This window comes from Mustela erminea, chromosome 6, assembly GCF_009829155.1.
Source record: "Mustela erminea isolate mMusErm1 chromosome 6, mMusErm1.Pri, whole genome shotgun sequence".
NCBI classification, from domain to species: domain Eukaryota; kingdom Metazoa; phylum Chordata; class Mammalia; order Carnivora; family Mustelidae; genus Mustela; species Mustela erminea.
Window position 1 is genome coordinate 37,853,129 of NC_045619.1, and position 19,908 is coordinate 37,873,036.

Below are 19,908 nucleotides of genomic sequence, written 5' to 3' on the forward strand. Positions count from 1 at the left end.
TTTTTACTATAACTCTCATTACCAATATATCTGAATTACACTAAAAAGATGAACCTTGATATAGTAGATATGTGAGTATTGATTGAGGAAATGTTGGACTCATTCTTATAATTGGTACATTTATGTATACAGTAAGTTATTTTTAAGTAGGACTCAAGGACAAAAGCAAGTCTGAACTATTTCAGTTAACTATTGAATGGTAGTATAGTGGAAGGACATCTGCCCTGGGATTCAGACTATCTTAGTTTTTGTTCTGGCTTTATCAGTAACATTTCAGACTACTTCATCTAAGTACTTGAGTACTCAAATGTACTCAAGTAACATTTCAGACTACTTAGTCTAAGTACTTGAGTACTTAGACAAATCTTATTTATGTATGTATTTATTTAGAGTTCATTCATGTGGAGGCGGGGAGGGGTTGAGGAAGAAAGAGACAGACACTCTAAAGCAGGCTCCGTACCCAGCATAGAGCCTGACACAGGGCTCGATCTCACCCTGAGATCATAACCTGAGCTGAAACCAAGAGCCAGGAGCTTTCCTTAACCATCTGAGCCACCCAGGAGCCCGCGTACTCAGCCTTTAGATTGTGGGCAGTAATTTTATCTTACTTGGTGTTGATTTCCTCATCTTTAAATTTATAGATCTGATTTGATTATCACTAGTGTGACTCCTGTTTGAATAGTTTATTGCTTCTATTCCGATTTATTACTTTCAAGCATGTATAAAAATTTAAATTAGGCTAACTGTCTATGGAGAACACTTTTAAATAACTCATTTTCTTTTACTATCTTTTATTTACTATTAATTTACCTAGTAGCAGGGCTTTCTGTTACCTCCTCTGTGAGCATTCTTCCTTTTGAACTCTCCTGCACAAAACCGTCTTAGCCTAATTGTGTATTGGGCCCCATTCTTCCTGGGGCTCAAGCCATCCTCTCCCACCACTTTTTTTTGTGTCCCATTAATTAATGGCACTCTTGATAAATGAACCATCCTGTTAGGCAGAACACTTACTTTTTAAGGCAAAAAAAAAAAAAAGAAAAAAAATCAACTAGTCCAAAACATTGATTTTATAAAGATGCTGAAGTTGATAGAAATTAAGCAAATTTCCAAAATTATAGCAAAAATTTTAGGACTCTGAACCAGGAATCTTGACTTCTAGTCTTTCGTGGTTTCCATAATATCATAAGGCATTTCTAGAGCAAGAAGGTAATGATAAAAGGAGGATTTGTATCAAGGTGGGAGGTTAAGCATATGTGATTTCCCCCCTACCTCAAAAATCATCGATGTCAAATAGATGTAAAACAAACAATAAATTTTAAAAGATGATGGGGGATAAAGGGTTGTTACTAAAACACAAAGTTTTGAAGAATTCCTAGAAGTGAGCAAGCAGACAGGATCGGATTGGTGATTGACGAAGACAAGAATGATCAGTAGTAACATTCATTGAGCATTTACTATGTACCAGGCGCAATGCTGAGCATTTTCATTTATAATGCTCACAGACAGGCACGTACACACGCACACACTCTGGGGTAGATTTTATCATGATCTTTGCTTTACGGTGAAGGAAACTCAACAAGGTTGAGACCCCTATCTAATACCCTATGCCCAAACCCCTTAGCTTCCCTGCCTCTCGGGTTCCTGTCTCCTTTCTAACCACTGTGATATTCTGGCAGAACAGAGAGTACTAAAACTCTAAAGCATGAACCTGAGAGAGCAAAGTATGGACAAATTCTCCTAGTGAAGGCCGGACAAGAACCCTAAACTCATATAGAGAGGGCAGAAGAGATTCCTGGTACAAACATTTGGTGATCCATGAAAGAACTGAATTGATAGAGTAAATCCATTCTCTTTCCTTCTTTAGACTTCAACACAGCAGCAGTTGTTCCTAGCTTAAAAGCTCCAGCATTACTCTCTAAAGGAAGACATTTCAATTTCAGAGTAGGAGCCGAGATGAGAAAAGCATAACAATAATCCCCAGATGTTTTTCAAAAGCCAGGAGCAATGGAGCCATCATACCCTGGGACAGCCATCTCTTTATTACCCTTTGCTGAAGAGGCCGATTCCTCAGCCACTTGGCATATCTACTCCTGGAAGTAGGTTTTAATTATTAGAAACTCTATCCCCTCACAAATGGATGGGAATGCCTATTTGATTACAGAAGCATATAGTTTAAGTTGTTAAGTATATTTATTAAATAAAGCAAAAAAAAAGTCACTAGCTCTTTAAGAATGACCATCTATATGGTGATATATATATTTATATAATTATAGATAATTATCCTAGAGGAGATAGAATTAATAGAGCAAACAGTGCATTCTTTAAAAAATAAATATCAGAAAAATCAAGAAAATAATAGGCTGAGGTGAAGAAGGGACAATCATAGAGAAAGAGTTTGAAAATAAGAGATGAAAGAGTAAGGAACCTATCAGAGTTTATGGAATACAATAATGAAAAAAGCAAAAACACTAGAAAGAAGAAATACTAGGGAAACATTAGAAAAATATAGCAAAATCATTAAAACATCAGTCAAAAGAAAATCTAAGCCAAAATTAAATGGGACAAGATGATACTTAATTTAGAGAAAAATTACTAAGAATGTATTAATATCGGGTGCCTGCGTGGCTCAGGTGGTTAAGCCACTGACTTTGGCTCAGGTCATGATCCTGGAGTTCCAGTATCGAGTCCCTCATCGGGCTCTCAGCTCTGTGGGGAGTCTGCTTCTCCCTTTGACCTTCTGCTCTCTCATGCTCTCTCTCTCTCTCTCTCTCAAATAAATAAAATTTTTTAAAAAATGTATTAGTATCCTAGAGAATGTATTAGTATCCTTACATACCTAAGATCAGAGTTTGAAGTACATGTGTATGAGGTAACAACTAATAGTGGGAAAAATTAGCAATTCACACAACTTTCTCAGAGATGATCAGCTCCAATAGACAAAAATGTAAGACCAGTTGAAATTTCAATAAGTCATTTTAACAAACTTGAGTATACATATAGGTTTGTGTACGTATTATCTAAAGTTTTCAAGCATCTGTGCTATGACTTTAAATTTGTTATTAAAATCCAAAATGAGAAACGAAACAAGTAATTTTTTCTCTGATCAATATGTAAAAAATCACAAAATAAAGATTAAAAATATAGTCCTTTTAAAAGCATTGCCTTGGTAACTTTTTTTTTCTCCCTCTAAATAATGTTTTCTTAAGGAGCACCTGGGTAGCTCAGTTGGTTGAGACTGGCTCTTGGTTTTGACTCAGATCATGATCTCAGGGTTGTAAGATTGCCCTGCATGTTGGGCTCCATGCTTAGTGGGGAATCTGCTTAGGATTCTTTCTTTTTCCATCCTCCCTGCCCCTTCCCCCAACTCGTGTACTCAAGTGTGTGTACTTGCACACTTGCTCTCTTTGTCTCAGATAAATAAATAATTTTTAAAAAACCACTTAATAAGAAATCAAAATTAAACAGTAGACAGGAAAGAAATGATCCACTCTGTCAAAAGAAGAAAGATAGAGCTATGGTGGGATTCTGATTCCTCAGAACTCATGCAGAATCATGAACACACCCATAAACCTACGCAAACTATAAAGAAGGAGATAATAAAGATATTAGTAAGTAAAATAATCATGAAACAAAACATATTTCATGAAACCAAATGTTGGATTTTTGAAATGACCAGTATCATGAATGAAATGTTTTTATGTTTGATCAAGAAAAAGAGCACTGGTTCAAATTTTAAAAAGAGAAAATCGGATGAAATGTATATTCTAAGACCACAGGACAATGAAGTGATAGAATATTGGAATAGCCCAATAGCAGAAGAAACTGAAAAGAAAAGCTAAAACCTACTGTAGGGTCCCAGTTCCAAATGAATTAGTAAAGATCTGTCCTTCAAAGAACAGGAACTTCTAAAGTATTTTACCTATTCCAGAGTATATGTTAAAATTAATGGAAAAATAATATTTGGAAACTCAGTAAATAAGATATTAGGTTTTTTTTTTTTTTTTTTTGAGAGAGCAAGTGAGAGAGAGCGAGCAAGTGAGCATGAGTGGTAGGGTGCAGAGGGAGAGGGAGAGAATCTTAAATAGGCTTTATGCTGAGCACAGAGCCCATCATAGGGCTAGATCCAATGACCCTGAAATCACATCTGAGCTGAAATCAAGAGTCAGACGCTTAACCAACTGAGCCACCCAGGCAGGCCAAGGATTCTATTAATTCTAATATAAAGAATGATTTGATGAAAGAGTAAATGATTATCATAAAACTAAAATTTTATAGAATGGAGTCACTATATACCCATGATTACAATTTTTTTAAGTTTTTTTTTTTTCTTTTTGAGAGAGAGAGAGAGAGAGAATGAGAGGGGAGAAGGTCAGAGGGAGAAGGAGACTCCCCGCTGAGCAGGGAGCCCAATGCGGGACTTAATCCTGGGACTCCAGGATCATGACCTGAGCCACCCAGGTGCCCCCTATGATTGCAATTCTTGATAAAATAATGAATTTTAAGACTTAGAAATTTAAATAATTACTTTCCATTTTAACCTAAAGTTATTCACTTAGTTAAAATTAGTTTGAATCATCTTTGAAATTTTTCATTTTAATTTTAGGAAAAAATGATTAATAATAGAACATGTTAAAAGATTTTTTAAACAAAGAAAAAGTGTCTAGAGCACAGGACTGGGCTTCGGACTTACCCTATAAACCCACAAGATGTGACTTTATTTTATAATTAGGAAAAAATACTCAAATTCATTTTGATAATCTCTAATTTTATCTAATACTTCATAAAACTGTACTTAAATCAAATAACACTTCATTAGTAACTATGCAAATGCAGTAAGTTACTAAACAATTACTTTTCCTCCTCCTCTATTCCCAAGATTTAGTTTATAAAAGAAACATCAATAGAAAATCTGAGAAAGCAGCCCCAAGGAATCTAACATAATGAGGAGAAACTCATTATTTCATGTGTTACACTTGGCAGTTTAAATCCTCTTAATAGTAATCATGTTCTCGAGAAAATACATAAACTATTCACCATAACAACTTCTGCAAAGTCCAAGCTTCACCTTGTCCCATGAGCATCTATTACAGATGTAGATAGACCACACTAACCTCACCACATAATTCCAAAGTAACTAAGAAACTGGATGACAGTATGATACAGTAGCGAGAACACAGAAGAGCAAACATATTGTTAAGTAGCTCGATAGCCGAATAATACATCAAAGTGTCAGTTTGGATAAAAACATTCATCCATTTTCTGGTATAGGAGATACTGGAGGACATGAGAAGTTAAATTTGTAAGGTTTCTTTGTAACAAGCTCTCTGAAAACACCCCGTTTGATTGGGTGTCTCTCCAGCAATTTCTTGATAAAGTCTTTCCCTTCCAATTTCCTGAGCACTGTGAAAAAGGGAATTGGGTTTTACTAATGATAATTATAAAAAGAGCCTCCCAATTTTATGATACACCCAGGTGGAATCACTACCAATATGAAAAGTTGGTTGCTTTTTTAGGCACTAAGCTAGGGAAATATTATACAGATTACTGTAGAGCCTAAGCGTCCACATCATTTCGGGTCTAGTGTTTTTAAGATGTCAAATAATAATTATCGTTTTACTAACTTTCATTGGAAATCATTAGACAGACAAGGAGTTGTAGGAAGGAAGGTAAAAAAATACACAGACTTTAATTTTAAGGTGAACTAAAGCTTTGTGAAAGCTTTCAACCAGCTGCATCTAAGGTCAGTTGAGGTCATAAATAAAGCAGAAATATATAATAGTGTAGATGGACAGGCTGGGTCTCTGGGGGTGCACTGTGGAGGTATCCTGTTGCTGATCTGGATACGATGGTTTTATTGTGTTTCTACAGTCCTCTACCCAGTACAGTTAATTGGCTAATGAATAAGTGTTCATCATACTCATGTTCTAAGAAACTTCAGAAACAGTTTATCTGCATACAAAATGTTGTCCTCTGGACAGCCTATTTTAAAATACCTCCCTAGCGAGCTTAAAATAAGACTTCTCTAAATTTTTTCACAAAGCTAAAATGAACTTTGATACACGTTTAAGTCATAGTCATGGGTTCTTACTCCTGCTTATGGAAGAATGATTAAGCTGATCATTATGGAAAGATAGGGTCTGGTCCCTTTAGTTCTCATTTTCTTAGAACTCACACTTCGTAAGAAACCTAAATCTTGTCAGTGAGGCTCTACACAAGTATCACTGTTAAGTAATGAATACAAATACAATAGAACTGTAACAAGAAAATTTAATTCCATACAATCAGTGCCATTCTACAGACACTTTTCAAGTGCCTACAATTGTCATGATTCTGTATTGGATACAATGGCATATGCAAAAATTAGTAGGACACAGATGTTCTAGTATTTAGCGTAGAAGAGGACAGTAGATTGTTTCATTTCATTCTTTCAGACATGAAAAGACAGTTTACATTTTAGTTCAGGTCTAATCCCTCATAGGTTCCCAAAACACATTCAAGTCAGCTGTTCGTTTGCATGGATGCCACGAAAGTTAGAAATAAGAAAATATGGACTGAGCTAATTTCACTTTCATTAGGAATAAGTTATAGTTGGCTGTCATGATGTACAGACATGGATGCAAGATTGAGTAGAGAAGTGAGGTGAAAATATAGAAGGAAAGGGAAGACATCACATACAATAGAGCTCAAAGAAAGCTCAAAAAAAGGGACGTGCAACTTTTGACTTCCCGAGATCTTGGGTAACGGTAGGCAAATAAAGATTCAGTTTCAGCTGTTTGGGAAAATTAGATGAATTTTAAAAGGGGGAGGGGTGGGTGTGGAGGAAGAAGAAAAGAAAAAGAACAAAATGCTGATTATAGTTCCTAGAAAAACTGGGAAACATTACTCATTCTGACCACATAATGGATTGTTTAACAAAGAAAACTGTATCTTAAGCTTTGTATACCTAAAGATTTGTTTATTGGGTAAGTAATCACTTTCAAATGAAATAGGTACCTTCCATTTCAGAGAATCTCTCAGCAACTACAGCTTTTCATTTTGTAGCACAAATTGTTCCCTTGGTTGTGGTAGGTTTGGTAAACACTTTACAGAGAGTCTGGGCCAGGATTTTGTCATTCTATAAATTCATGACTTAAAAATTCTAGTATGGTCAAACTTGTTTTTTTTGTGTGTTTTTTTTTGTTATATACTCCAGTATCATCCCAAATCCTATGAGGAAGAGTCATTCTGTTTTTGCTAAATAACATAAAATTGGGTATTTTAAAGAACATAGTGAGCGCATTTAAATTGGGATAATTCTTTTTTTTCGAGTTTACTAGTTGGTCTGCATTTGAGGAACATGGCAAGTTGGTGGTGGATCAAAGCAGAAACGATTGGCAGATGAGAAGGACATACTGATTCTCATGTCTCATTAGTAACCTGTGAAGTGAGAGCGTTTCCTTTCATAAAGAGTCTTGGAAGCGCACAGCATTATTGAGCATTTATTTGGTTGGTACATATGCTCCCGCTGTACAGCATTAGATTTTTAAACTGACCCTTTACCTGCCCAGTGGGAGCTGATTGGTAAGTAGTGAGGAATTTTGCAATCTAGTGATATCATACTGGTAGTTTGAAATGGCTGTGGTAGGAGTATTTACATAACAGAAGTCAGCAAATGTTACCAATGAGGACTTTTGTCTTGTTTTGTTTTTGTCTTTTTGTTTTGGGGAACTGTTTGTGGATTATTTACCAGGACACCACTGTTGACATGCTCTGCATCTCACTCATCAAGTTGCATTGACCTTGGTTTAGCTTGTTCTTCTAACATGTAGACTTGCTCCTCTCAGTTTTTAGGGTCTTTGCCCTTGCTGTTCTCTGTCTGGATGCCCCTGCTTTGGATTTGCATAAGGCTGGCTTCTTCTGAACATTCAGGTTTCACTCCAAATGTCACCTTTCCAGGGAGGCTGTCTAAGACCCTCTTAATCAAAAGACGAACATAGGTGACCCGATATCTTCAACCTTAGCTCTGCAACCTAGAATAGTGTCTTTAAAGTTATGTGCTCATGTATCAGCTAGGTCGTATCTGGTTGCGAGTCACAGAAAACCAAACAGTAAAGCCCGTATTTGTCTCGTAGGCAGAAATCATGGGGCTGCACAGTTCAAGGCTGGTACACCAGCTCAGGGATGGCATCAAGGGCTGGGATCCTTTCTTTTTCCTGCTCCACCTTCCTTAAGAAGTGAAGGTTCTTTGCATGATCACAAACTGGGGAAAGAGGAAGGGTGCAAAGACCAAATGGCTGAAGGTCTATGCCAGCAGTTTGTCCATTCAAAAAGCCTCCTTAGAAACCATGCCCAGTGTCTTTACACTTAAAACAACTGGCCAAATGACAAGAGTCTGGAAAGAGAAGTATGTTTGCTTTCCAGCTTTTATAGTAGAAGGCAAGAAACATGAAGGTTTTAGGTGGCTTTAGAGTAGATAATTCATATTGTTTGCCACAGTACCCAATAAATGTTTATGGGATTAGTCAACAATATGCTTTAAATAACCCAGCTTCATCTTCATCCAGGTTCCAGATGGAGATGAGTCATAGGTCAGATTCTGCAGTCTAAATGTCAGTCAAGTTAATAAAAATTCATCATTAAGGAAAAAGAAGAAGGTAATTTGATTTTTCTAGATCACTGGGAGCTCATGCCATTAAGTTTCAATGTTTTCTTGTTTTGGGTTGTAATGTCCAACCTATCTTAAAGGAAATCTTTCCAAAATAGGTTATCCTACTATCATCAGGTACTTGATGACTGATCATTTTTCAGTGATCAAAATATGTTATTAGGGACATTTCACTCAGTTGATTAAGTGCTCAACTCTTGGTTTCAGCTCAGGTCATGCTCTTGCATTTGTGGGATCAAGCCCTGTGTTGGGCTCTATACTCAGTGTGGAATCCGCTTCAAACTCTCTCTCCCTCTCCCTCTCCCTCATTCTCTCTCAAATAAATAAAATCTTTTAAAAAAAATATGTTATCAATATGAACATATTCATTATACCATAATGTTTTGAGTGGTCACCTCCTGGGTCTCTGGGCAGTGTTACGACTCTTTGTCCCAGCTTACAGTGGTCCATGATGCTATATTAAAATTAAAAAAAATTTTTTTTTTGCTCTGCCTTTATTGTTTTATTTTTAATCCCTTTTCTGTGGCAGGGTAGAGAAATAAATAAGAACATGGCCACTGGAGTCAAACACGTATGGTTTTGGATCCTGGCCCTATCATTTACTACTTGTATTGCCTTGAGCCAGATAATTCATCTTTCTAAGTCTTATTTGTTATTTTTCTTTAACTATACAGTGGAAACAACAGTAATTCTTGTATATATGGTTGAGGATTTTATAAAATGATATAAATAGGGCAAATAAGCGCTGAATAGATGATGACCTCACCCTGTTCTGGATCACATATTAAACTGTTAGTAGTAACCCAGAGACTATGTCTGTGATCTACTGCCTGCATCAGCCCCATCTGAGAGGATTACTAACAGAGCAGATTTCAAGGTTCAGTCAACCTTCAACATCTTTTTTTTTTATCTCAATTTTTAATAATAATAATAATAATAATAATAATAATAATAATAATAAATGGCCCAGAGTTAAATTTTTATGTTGACTAAAATTTGAGAACCACTGCCTTCAGGCCTCAAGCAAGGATTTGTTGATCAGATTAACTTAATCTCTGTTAACAACCTTGGAGAACGGCTGGGAATGATTGTAAGAATATGGATTCCTGAGTCCCTTCTGAGTGTAGTCCAGATTCTACAGCAATATTGCTGAGATTCAGATCTTAACTTTACAACTTACTATTTCCCTGGGGAAGTCATTTTAACTCTACTGGTCGCAGTTTCCTTTTCTGTAAAATGGGAGTAATAACGGTACCTACCTCATAGTGCGGTTAAGAGGAGTGAAATGTTTAAATCAGTGCCATACTACATACCAGATACAACAGCTAATACTATTAAAAGTAACATTGCTCTTTAAAATCCCTGGGCTATACGCTGAGATTCCCTATCGGTGAATCTCAGTATGACCACACATCATCACCAGAGAGCTCTGAAGATCTTGATGTCAAGTCCATACCCCAGAACAATGAAATCAGAAATAGATGTAGGTAGGATCCAGGTACATGGTTTTATTTTTTTCCAGTGTTCCCAATTGACGACAGTGAGTAGCCAAGACCAGAAATCACTCCTCCCTGCCATTTTAAAGCTCTCCAGGTGATTCTGATGATCAGAGAGTACTATCTGAGAGAGGTAGACTGGCAAATGGAACAGGGGTTAATCTTTATTGAGGGAGGAAAGATTAAGAGCTCAGCCTCCGACCAGGAAAGCCTGCAGAGCGTAGAGCTATTATAAAAGTACTGAATGTTGAAGGCAAAAGCTGCTAAAAGAAAAGCTGTGAATGGAATAAAAATAAAAGGCACAGGGTTTAGAATCCCTTAGATCTGGACTCCAGACTCCGATCCTGATTGTTAATGAGGTACTTAATACTCCGTAGAAACCTCAATTTTCTCATTGCAAAATGTGGATATTTACTACCACATACAGGTTGTTGGAAGGATAAAATGGGTTAAAGATGTAAAGTTCTTAGCATACTATGCCTCCTACTTCAGAGGCATTAAATCTTTATTGTTATTGTTGCTTTTAGAAGTGAGGATTCAGGAATGCCTATAATTAACAACACAGGAAACAACATGTTGGTGAGGATGCAGAGAAAGGAGGTCACCCTTACACTCTTGCTGGGAAAGCAAACTGGTGCAGTCACTCTGAAAAACAGTATGGAGTTTCCTCCAAAAGTTAAAAATAGAACCACCCTATAATTCAGCAATTCCACTATTAAGTATTTACCCAAAGGATACAAACATACTAATTTGAAGGGATACGTGCCCCATGTTTATAGCAGCGTTATCTACAATAACCACAGTATGGAAAGAACCCAAATGTCCACAAACTGATAAATGGATAAAGAGGATGTGGTGTGTGTATATATATATATATATGTGTGTGTGTGTATACACACACACACACACACACAGGACTATTACTCAGCCATAAAAAGGAATAAAATCTTGCCATTTGCAACAATGTGGTTGGAGCTCGAGAGTATTATGCTAAGTGAAATAAGTCAGTCAGAGAAAGACAAATACCATATGATTTCATTCATATGTGTAATTTAAGAAACAAAACAGATGAATGTAGGGGGCAAAAAGAGAAGCAAACCAAGAAACAGACTCTTAACAAACTGATGGTTACCAACAGGGAAGTGGCTGGGGCGGGGGGGACACTGAGATGGGTTAAATAGGTGAAGGACATCAAGGAGAACACTTGTGGATGAGCACTGGGAGTTGTATGTAAGGGATGAATCACTAAATTCTGTACCTGGAAGAAAAAACTATAACAACATTGTATGGTGACAGATATTACTATGCTTACTGCAATGAGCACTGAGTAGTGGATAGAATTCTTGAATTGGAATGTTGTATGCCTGAAACCAAATATCACAGTTATGTTAATTATATTTCAATAAAAATTATGTTAGTAATCTATATTAAAATAAAGACATGAGGATTAATGGAATCCAGGATATGAGAAAGAGTGAGGGGGCATGTGTAATACCCCAGCACTTCTGGGACAAATGCTGCATAGAGGGATGAACTTGAGAATTGGCAGAGCAGAGGAGGAGTCGGTTTCAGGAAAATATTCTGAGATCTTCTTATTTTCATTGTTTGTCTGGCAGCCTTCCCAGTCCTTATCTAATATTCCTTCTAGGCTGAGCTAAACTAGTAAACCCAGACTTCAATATTAGTAACCAAATTTGGTAGAATGGGTTCATGAAATAAGTGCAAGGAGGTTCTGAATAAGAACCTTAAGGGGGCTCATCAGTAAAGTAGGCACACTTGCTGTGGTTTTAAGAACAAGTTTTTTGCTGACTCCAAAGCCTCTTTTGCTCCCTTCCAGATCCTGACCTTGCAGGTTTCTGTTACTTCTACAGAGCTAAAGGGAATTAGAAATCCATGGAAAACTCTAGTTTGTATCGAGTTGATTACTCACCAACTTTCTGCAACACCAGCCAGGTCTGGGTTGGTGAGACCCAATTTCTCCCACTTTTGGTCTTTAGACTTCTTTTGGCTTTTACCGACTGCTGTGAATCCCATGACCTTATCCTGCTCGATTCTCTTAGGTGGCTTCCAGCAAGACGGTTTAGGCCCCAGAAGTCTCTGCTTTCCAGTTCTCTCCCTCTCACCAGATAGGCATACAGGGCATGCAAGCCTCCAAGTCTGTTGTCTGTGCAACCAGGAAAGACTCCAGTCTCCCTTCTTGCAGGGCCCCCCAGCAGCCGTCATTGGTTCTACTGGGAACATACCTCAGTGGATAGAAGTGAAGCAAAGACTTAGTATTCTGACCTAAGTTAATGACGTAATACTTCTCCATGAGTTTTCCTTCCGCTCACCATTACCTCTTCATAAGGACTGGAAAAGGCCTAGCCTGTAACGTAAGAGGGCTGGTCCAGCTTTTAATGGGATGTGCCCGGTTTCCTTGATCTTTTTTTTTTTTTTTTTGAATTAATATTTCTTAGCCTTGGATGGGCATAGGAATCACCTGAAAGCTTAAACAAACAAAAATTCTGATGACTGGGTCCCAGTCTTACAGATTCTGATTTAATTAGTGTGGAGTAGCAGGCGGGTTTAAAAACTCCACAGGTGATTCTAAAGACAGCCAGCCTAGTGGTGGGTACTAGGGAGGGCACGTATTGCATAAAACCTTGGGTGTGGTGCATAAACAGTGAATCTTGGAACACTCAAAAAATAAAATAAAATAAAATAAAATAAAAAATAAAGACAGCCTTTCTAAGGAACACTGTTTTAGAATGGGGTGGTACTTAACATCCATAAACTTGTACCAGTCATTCTGAGGCTTCTGGAAAAACCCTATTCAGTGTTACACAGGGTAGTGAAGAATAATGGAAATGCTAGGATTCTGGAATGTGGGGACTGATAGGAGCCTGAAAGATCCATTTTATTTACTTTCTCAACAAACAGGGTCTGTGAACCAACAACTTCAGAATCACTTGAAACGTTTGTTTAAAAGGCCAATCCCTGGGCCTTATTTTCACACCTTCTGAATTAACCTCTCTAAGTGGGGGTAGAGGGTCAGGAACATATGTTCTAATAACTTCCCTCAGGTGATTGCTAGATACATTCATGGTTTAGAGACATTAATCTGTATCAGAGCTTTTAAACCCTGGGGGCACATTAGAATCACATAGAGCTATAAAAATACCCATGCCAAGTAGACCAGTAGTTCTCAACCTTGCTTTCAGCTTGAGCCATACTGAACTCCTTTTAGTTCTCTGAGTGCCCCACACTCTGTTGACCAGACTACTCAACCAGTAGTTCACAACTGGTGTTGTGAATATTATGGCATAATTTGGGGGGGTGGGTGGGCTGGGGAGAAGTCTTAGGCATTAATAATTTTTAAATATATCCCAGAAAATTATAATGTGCAGTCAAGGTTGAGAATTCCCGAGTATTCAGGTTGGGGTCATTTTCCCTCAGTGTGGTTGGTTACTCAGTGGCCTCTAGCCTAGAGATGCATGCTTGCCTCCTTCTCCCATACCAGATCCATGCCAGTCTTGACCAAGGAGGTCTAGTCTCATGAGAAGTCATGTGTCCCTGTAGACACAAACCTCTAACCCCTGCTTTCCTGAGTTAGTTTCATTAATTAATCTATCACTCATTCGGTAAGTGTGTATTAAACTTCTGATATTTGCCAAGTACTCTGCATTGAACCATAGATACATTGGCAAATAAGATATTGTTCCCACCCCTCAAGAAGCTCGGAGATTTGCAAGGGTAAAGGAGGGAGATAGACATGCAAACAGAGGCAGAGCAGAGAGTAGGAATTACTACATCGGATGAGTCAAGAGAACTGTGGGATCACAGATAAGGGAGAAACTTCAACAGCCTTGGAGAATCAGGAAAGCCATGCCAAGGAGATGCTATTTAAGCCAAGTCTTCCCCCATGATTTAAAACAGTTTCCATGATGTGATTTCTCTCTATTTCATTTCTTGCTACCCTTGCCTTGCTTTCAGCTTGAGCCATACTGAACTTTTTTCAGTTCTCTGAGTGCCCCACACTCTGTTGACCAGACTTCAGTCTGCGTTGATTTGCTGGAGATATAGTTTCCCTTTCCCCACCCTGCACCTCCTACCTAAGACCCTGCTTACCTATTAATTCCATGAAGAGGCCCTTCCTGGCCTCCTGAATGATGATAAATGCCTTCATTAGGTCCATGCAGCAACCTGTAGTGATTCTTCTATAGGACATGCCCGCTTTACTGTGTGTCTGTGACTCCTCAAACCTATAAATGTCATGAAAGGGACAAAACCCAGCTGTGTCCTTTACCACTGTATCCTATGCATAACACGGATGAGTGACTTAACTGTGTTCCAGGAACAGGGGATGATGTGTGCAAAGCCATATAGGTTGCAATTCTGTGCCACATCCTAGAATAACAGAAAGTTTGGATGTCCAAAATAACAATGAGCAGGGAAAAGTTCTTAGAGATGAGTCAGAAGCGGTTGGTTGTGAAGGGCCTTGAGTGTAACGCTACCTGGTCTGAACTTCACCTTGTAAGCAGTGGGAAGCCAGAGAAGGTATTACGTAGGGGAGATAATAATGAGGTTTATCATTCAGGGTAGTCATTCTGGAAGCAAGGTGGAGGATAGAATGAGCAAGAAAAGGCTAACATAAAGAACAGTTGGGAGATGTTTCAGTTCTGTGAGTGAAAAATAATAAAGGCTTTTCTGAAGTCATCAAGCAAAAGGGCTCCATTCAAAAGGGGTATTTGAGATAGCATCTTCACTGCCACTGACTAACTGCATGTGGGGGTGCATGTGAACAATGTTGCCATTGTCTAGCTTGCAGGACAGGCTGGGTGGGGGTGTTATTAATGGAATTATGGAATATGGAAAGAGAAGAATTAGCTTCAGGAAAAATATTAATGAGCTCAGTTTTTAACATGTGGAGAATTCCATATACCTGTGGACATCTAGGTAGAGTCTTCTGTGCAGTAAAAAATGCATGAAATTCTTAGCTTGGTAACTTACTGATTATGAATATGGCTGGTATTATCCAATTGACTACCTCGACTTCCAGTTTATGTACAAAAAGACCAAATTTTCAAACTGGCAGTGTTGTGTCGATTTCATGATTTTTGCTTCGTTGGGCCACACTTGAAAATTAGTTGGCAGTACTTCAAGGGAGAGTCTCCATTAAAGTTGCTTACTGGTTATTTTTTTTGATTAGGTACATACATGTATGCTAACCTAAATTCCAAGGACGTAATGATTTTATTATAGGTAGCCATGCTGTTATAGTCTCCTCATTTGACTGTGAGTTCAGAAGGGATGTGTGTCTTATTCTTACTGTCAAACTTAGTGCCTGCTCTAATAGGAACACAAATTAGTGGATGGATGGATGGGTGGATAGATGGATGAATTTAAAATCTGATGGCAGGGATATGGGATGCTTTCTGGAACTAATCCCTTAGGAACTGAAAACCCTCTATCTTACACATAAATACCTACGTGACTCTTCACTGAGCTATTGACTACAACAAGTAGAAGAGATCACCATAAGTATTTTTAAAGGAAGGGGTCTTTCGTCATATCATTTTTTTTTTTTTTTTTGGCAGTACAAAACCATGCTTGGAATTTTAAAGCTATGGGTATAAAAGACAGTGGTTCTTGATACATTAACTTTTGATGTTGTCAAGTACAAGAGGAGCCTTTAACTTAATTGTTACAGAAAATTCTTTTGCTTGGTACTGTTCTAAAAGTTGGTAGGTGGGTACATGATCAGATTCTTTAGGAAGATAACCTTATGGACCTTATGAAGAGACTGGAGGAGAAGGAATGACTCTGTCTGAACAGAGAGGAGATAATGATGAGGGCTTAGAATAATAGAGAAGCAGTTAAATGGATAGAGCCCATTAGTTAATTAATTAATTCATCAGATATTTAGTCACTATATTATACCAGACTCTGGGGATGCAAAGGTGACCAAACTTAGAGAAGTTCCTACCCTGTAAGAGTTTATCAGTAAGTGGAAGAAATGCACATTGATCAAATCATGACACTAATAAATGTAAAATTGCCGATGTGATAAATATAGTATGGGAAAGGAAGAGTCAGACTGCAAACAGCATCTCAGAGACAAAATTTACAGGACTTATTTCGTTATTGGGTGTCAATAAAAGGCATGTTTCCTACTCTTCTTTGCTAAGAGAATATTCAAACTAGTGTGTGTGACAGAAATAACATACATGAAATGCCACCGAGGAAGGCATATTCAGCGACGAATTGTGTAGAACAAATTAAAATGACTTTTTACCAAAAGATTAGATCAATAAGCTATGAATTTTAAGTTGTGATTTTGCAATTCATTCCACTTGTTTTTCATTGCACCATTCAACTGGAATAATAGTACTTTGCTGATGAGATACAGTTGATTCTAGATGTCTCTATTTTGATTTTTTTTTTTTTTCAGATGTTGCCAGAGCAATTGAATTACTGGAAAAACTACAGGAATCTGGAGAAGTACCAGTGCACAAGCTACAATCCCTCAAAAAAGTGCTTCAGAGTGAGTTTTGTACTGCTATTCGAGAGGTATGACACTAAAATTTTAATCACTTCTATTTAGCCATATGTCTTCTGAAGAGAAAGCATGTCTTTTCCACACAAACAGTTGAATAGTTAAGACTGGAGCTACATTTAAGCTTTCTGTTTTTAGTTCCTTGGACAGATGATAAAATATGATTTAGTCTGCTAAATTCTTAAATTAGATCCAGTCAGGATTTATACATTCGTGTAAAACCAAATGTTGACCTTATGGTACCGATGAGGTCACTCCCTCAGCAGGTTAACTATTACATACTTGTAGTTTAAGTTACTTCGTGGCCACATGCAGTCATATGGAAATTCAGTTCAAAATAGTCATAATTCGTGAGGGTTGAGCTTTTCTTAAAAGGACACTCAACTGAATCTTAGATAAATCTGGAAGAGTTACTTCCTACGGACTAATGTTATAATTATCCAAACATTGCTGTCTAGTGAAATAATGGAAAATCTCTGAACAGACTGCTATGCCCTTCTAACAAATTTTTGTAATGCTTTCCTCGCTGGTGGTTGCAAGAAGCTTAACATATCCAAGTGTGTAGAAATGACTGAATTTTTGCATTGACTTGTGGTGGCATTGACTAATTCACTAATGAATTTAATTGGTTATAAAAGAGTTCATTTGGGATGTATAAGCCATATTGTTTTTTGAACAAAATAATATTAAGTAAGCCCATCATTTCTTCCCCATCAGGTTCTAAGTAATAATTCATTATTTAATAATTACTTAGAACCTAAAGTCCCTAAATCCAGCATATTTGCTCCACTAGAAGCCCCCAATAATAAATTATCTACCGTCATCCTCTCCAAAGCCAGTTGAACCCAGTGACAATCCGGAGAGTTTGTTCTGGTGAAGGACATACACTCGACAAGGAATATTGATATCAACTTCCCTTTCTCTTTGCAGTTCTACCTGTAGCTAATGCATTTATTTTTACCTCAACAATGCTAACAGTCACCACACAGGAAAAACCTAGGGGACTAAGAGAGACATACAAAACCTCTTTCACTACAAGTTTAAACTGTAGCCTATCCAGTGTGGTTACAGTTTGGATTTTGCTGAGATTTGACTTAAACTAGGCTTGTGCTAAATATCAGGTAAAGTTGTTTGCTATTGAAGTGTTCTTTATAATGAACACAGCTTAAGTAAATAACCATAATTGTGTCTCCAAGTTCAAAACTGTGGATTTAACCAAAAGCTGAAAGGAAATTTCTCAAAGTGTGTGAGTTCTTGGCCACCGGCTGCTCAGTGGGAAAGGTATGACTATGTGAAAACCCTGTGGGCCTCTCTGAGGTAAATTTCTGTAGTTACTCTGTAGATCAAGGTTAGATTCCCTACACACACTTTTCTTCCTTCACAGAGTGCTACTCCTCTGAGATTTGATGGCCGATTTTCATTTTTAGATATTCTATCATCTCTTTTACTCTCCGCAGAACTAACTGAAGAATAGGACACATCAAATATATAACTCTCCTCACTGGGAGTTTGGCATATGATCAATGTGAAGTATCTATCTTCATGGAATTTACTTTCCAGTGAGAATATGATTAAATAAATATGCAATACAATGTCAGAGGGTGACAGAACTATGGAAATTAATAAAGCAGGATTAGGGGAGGTAGGAGTAAAGTTCTGTTAAGTTGAGGTGGTAAGAAAATAACCTAATTGAGTTGAGGTGGTGAGAAAATAGCCTAACTGAAGTAATTGAACACGTCACAAATATAAGTGAGGTAGAGTTTTTCAGGCAGAAGAAACCACAAGTGCAAAAACCAAGAATGATCTGAGTCCATAGAAGGAATGTCCCCCAAACCAGACCGTCTGCAGTAAAATAAGCAAGGTAGACTTCCCAGAGGCAGCCAGAGATCAGATCACATAAGGCCTTGCATGCTAAGGTTGGGACAGTGGATTTCATTCTAAGCATGGGAGAAAGCCCTTGGAGAGTTTTGCCCTGACCTGACTGGATTTTTAAAAGGGTCCTCTGACTGCTGTGAGAGAATACAAGTGTGTGGGCAAGAGAAGAAATCAGAGATTCCAGGAACAAAGTCATGAGCAGATCGAGTGAGAGGCTAGATGATGGCAGCTTGCATGGTTAACAGTGTAAGTCGTCAGGTTCAAGGTGTGCTTTTTGGAAGTCAAGTTAACAGGAATTGTTCATGCGCTGGGTACACAGATGAGAGAGACAAGTCTCAATCGAGGTTTCAGCTTGAACTGTTGGGTGAATGGTTACATAACTGGGTAGGAATCTTTGCAGCTGGACCAAATTTGGACTGTCCAAGGGCTCTGTTGTGGACAAGAGTAAGTTGATGATGCTTTTCTGGCATCCAAGTAGGAGTCTGGTAGGCATCTGAGTCTTGAGCCTGGAGGAGAGGCTGGGTCTGGAGATGTAGCCTATCCATCATTTCTTCCCCATCAGGTTCTAAGTAATAATTCATTATTTAATAATTACTTAGAATCTAAAGTCCCTAAATCCAGCATATTTGCTCCACTAGAAGCCCCCAATAATAAATTATCTACTGTCATCCTCTCCAAAGCCAGTTGAACACAGCTGTGTTATGGGTATGTGTTCAAACAAATGCACAGGCCTTTTTCTTTAAAGAGTTTATTAAGGAAAAAGAGAGTAAAAGTAAAAAAGAAAATAAATATGAAGACATTATATTGGCATTAGAAACATAACTTCCAAACCCCATCTGTGGTAAATCGTTCTGTGTGTATCATTAGTGATCCACGGAAATCTGTAACTGAACTACGGGGGCAGTCCAATAATTTCGGAGGGAAATAGGTGATGTAATTTATCTGCCTTACATTTTATAAATTTGGACTAATGAGATTTAATTTTAGGTTCATAGTAAGGCCCTTATAATAATTTTGTCCTGAAGGGCCATGCATGTTATACAGAAACTGTTTTCATCACTTCATCTTGACTCATATTCCACACTAGTTTTATGATATCATTCATACTTAAGTTTGGAATGTTCCTTGTTATTCTCATTATGTCACTGTACATTAACTGGGAAGTCACAGTAAAAATAGCAATATGTATTCAACAATTCTGAATCATAGAATTGTATTGTATCTCCATGTAGTAACAAGGTCTTCAATAAAAATGTAAAACATGAACCCATGTTGCCAGACAGGTGAATCCACAAGCCAGGAAAGAAAAGGGCAGCTAGGAAGTACGATGATGTACAACAGCAAATATGTGAAAATTA

General features: G+C 37.7%; 1 protein-coding gene across 1 annotated transcript in view; it reads left to right on the plus strand.

Annotated features, from left to right (window-relative positions):
* Positions 1-19,908, plus strand: part of LIN7A (lin-7 homolog A, crumbs cell polarity complex component) — a 116,856-nt gene that overhangs the window by 24,090 nt on the left and 72,858 nt on the right. The window contains exon 2 of the mRNA XM_032346905.1: positions 16,571-16,689. The gene's annotated coding sequence lies outside the window, so the exon portion shown is untranslated. The remainder of the gene's footprint in view (positions 1-16,570; positions 16,690-19,908) is intronic.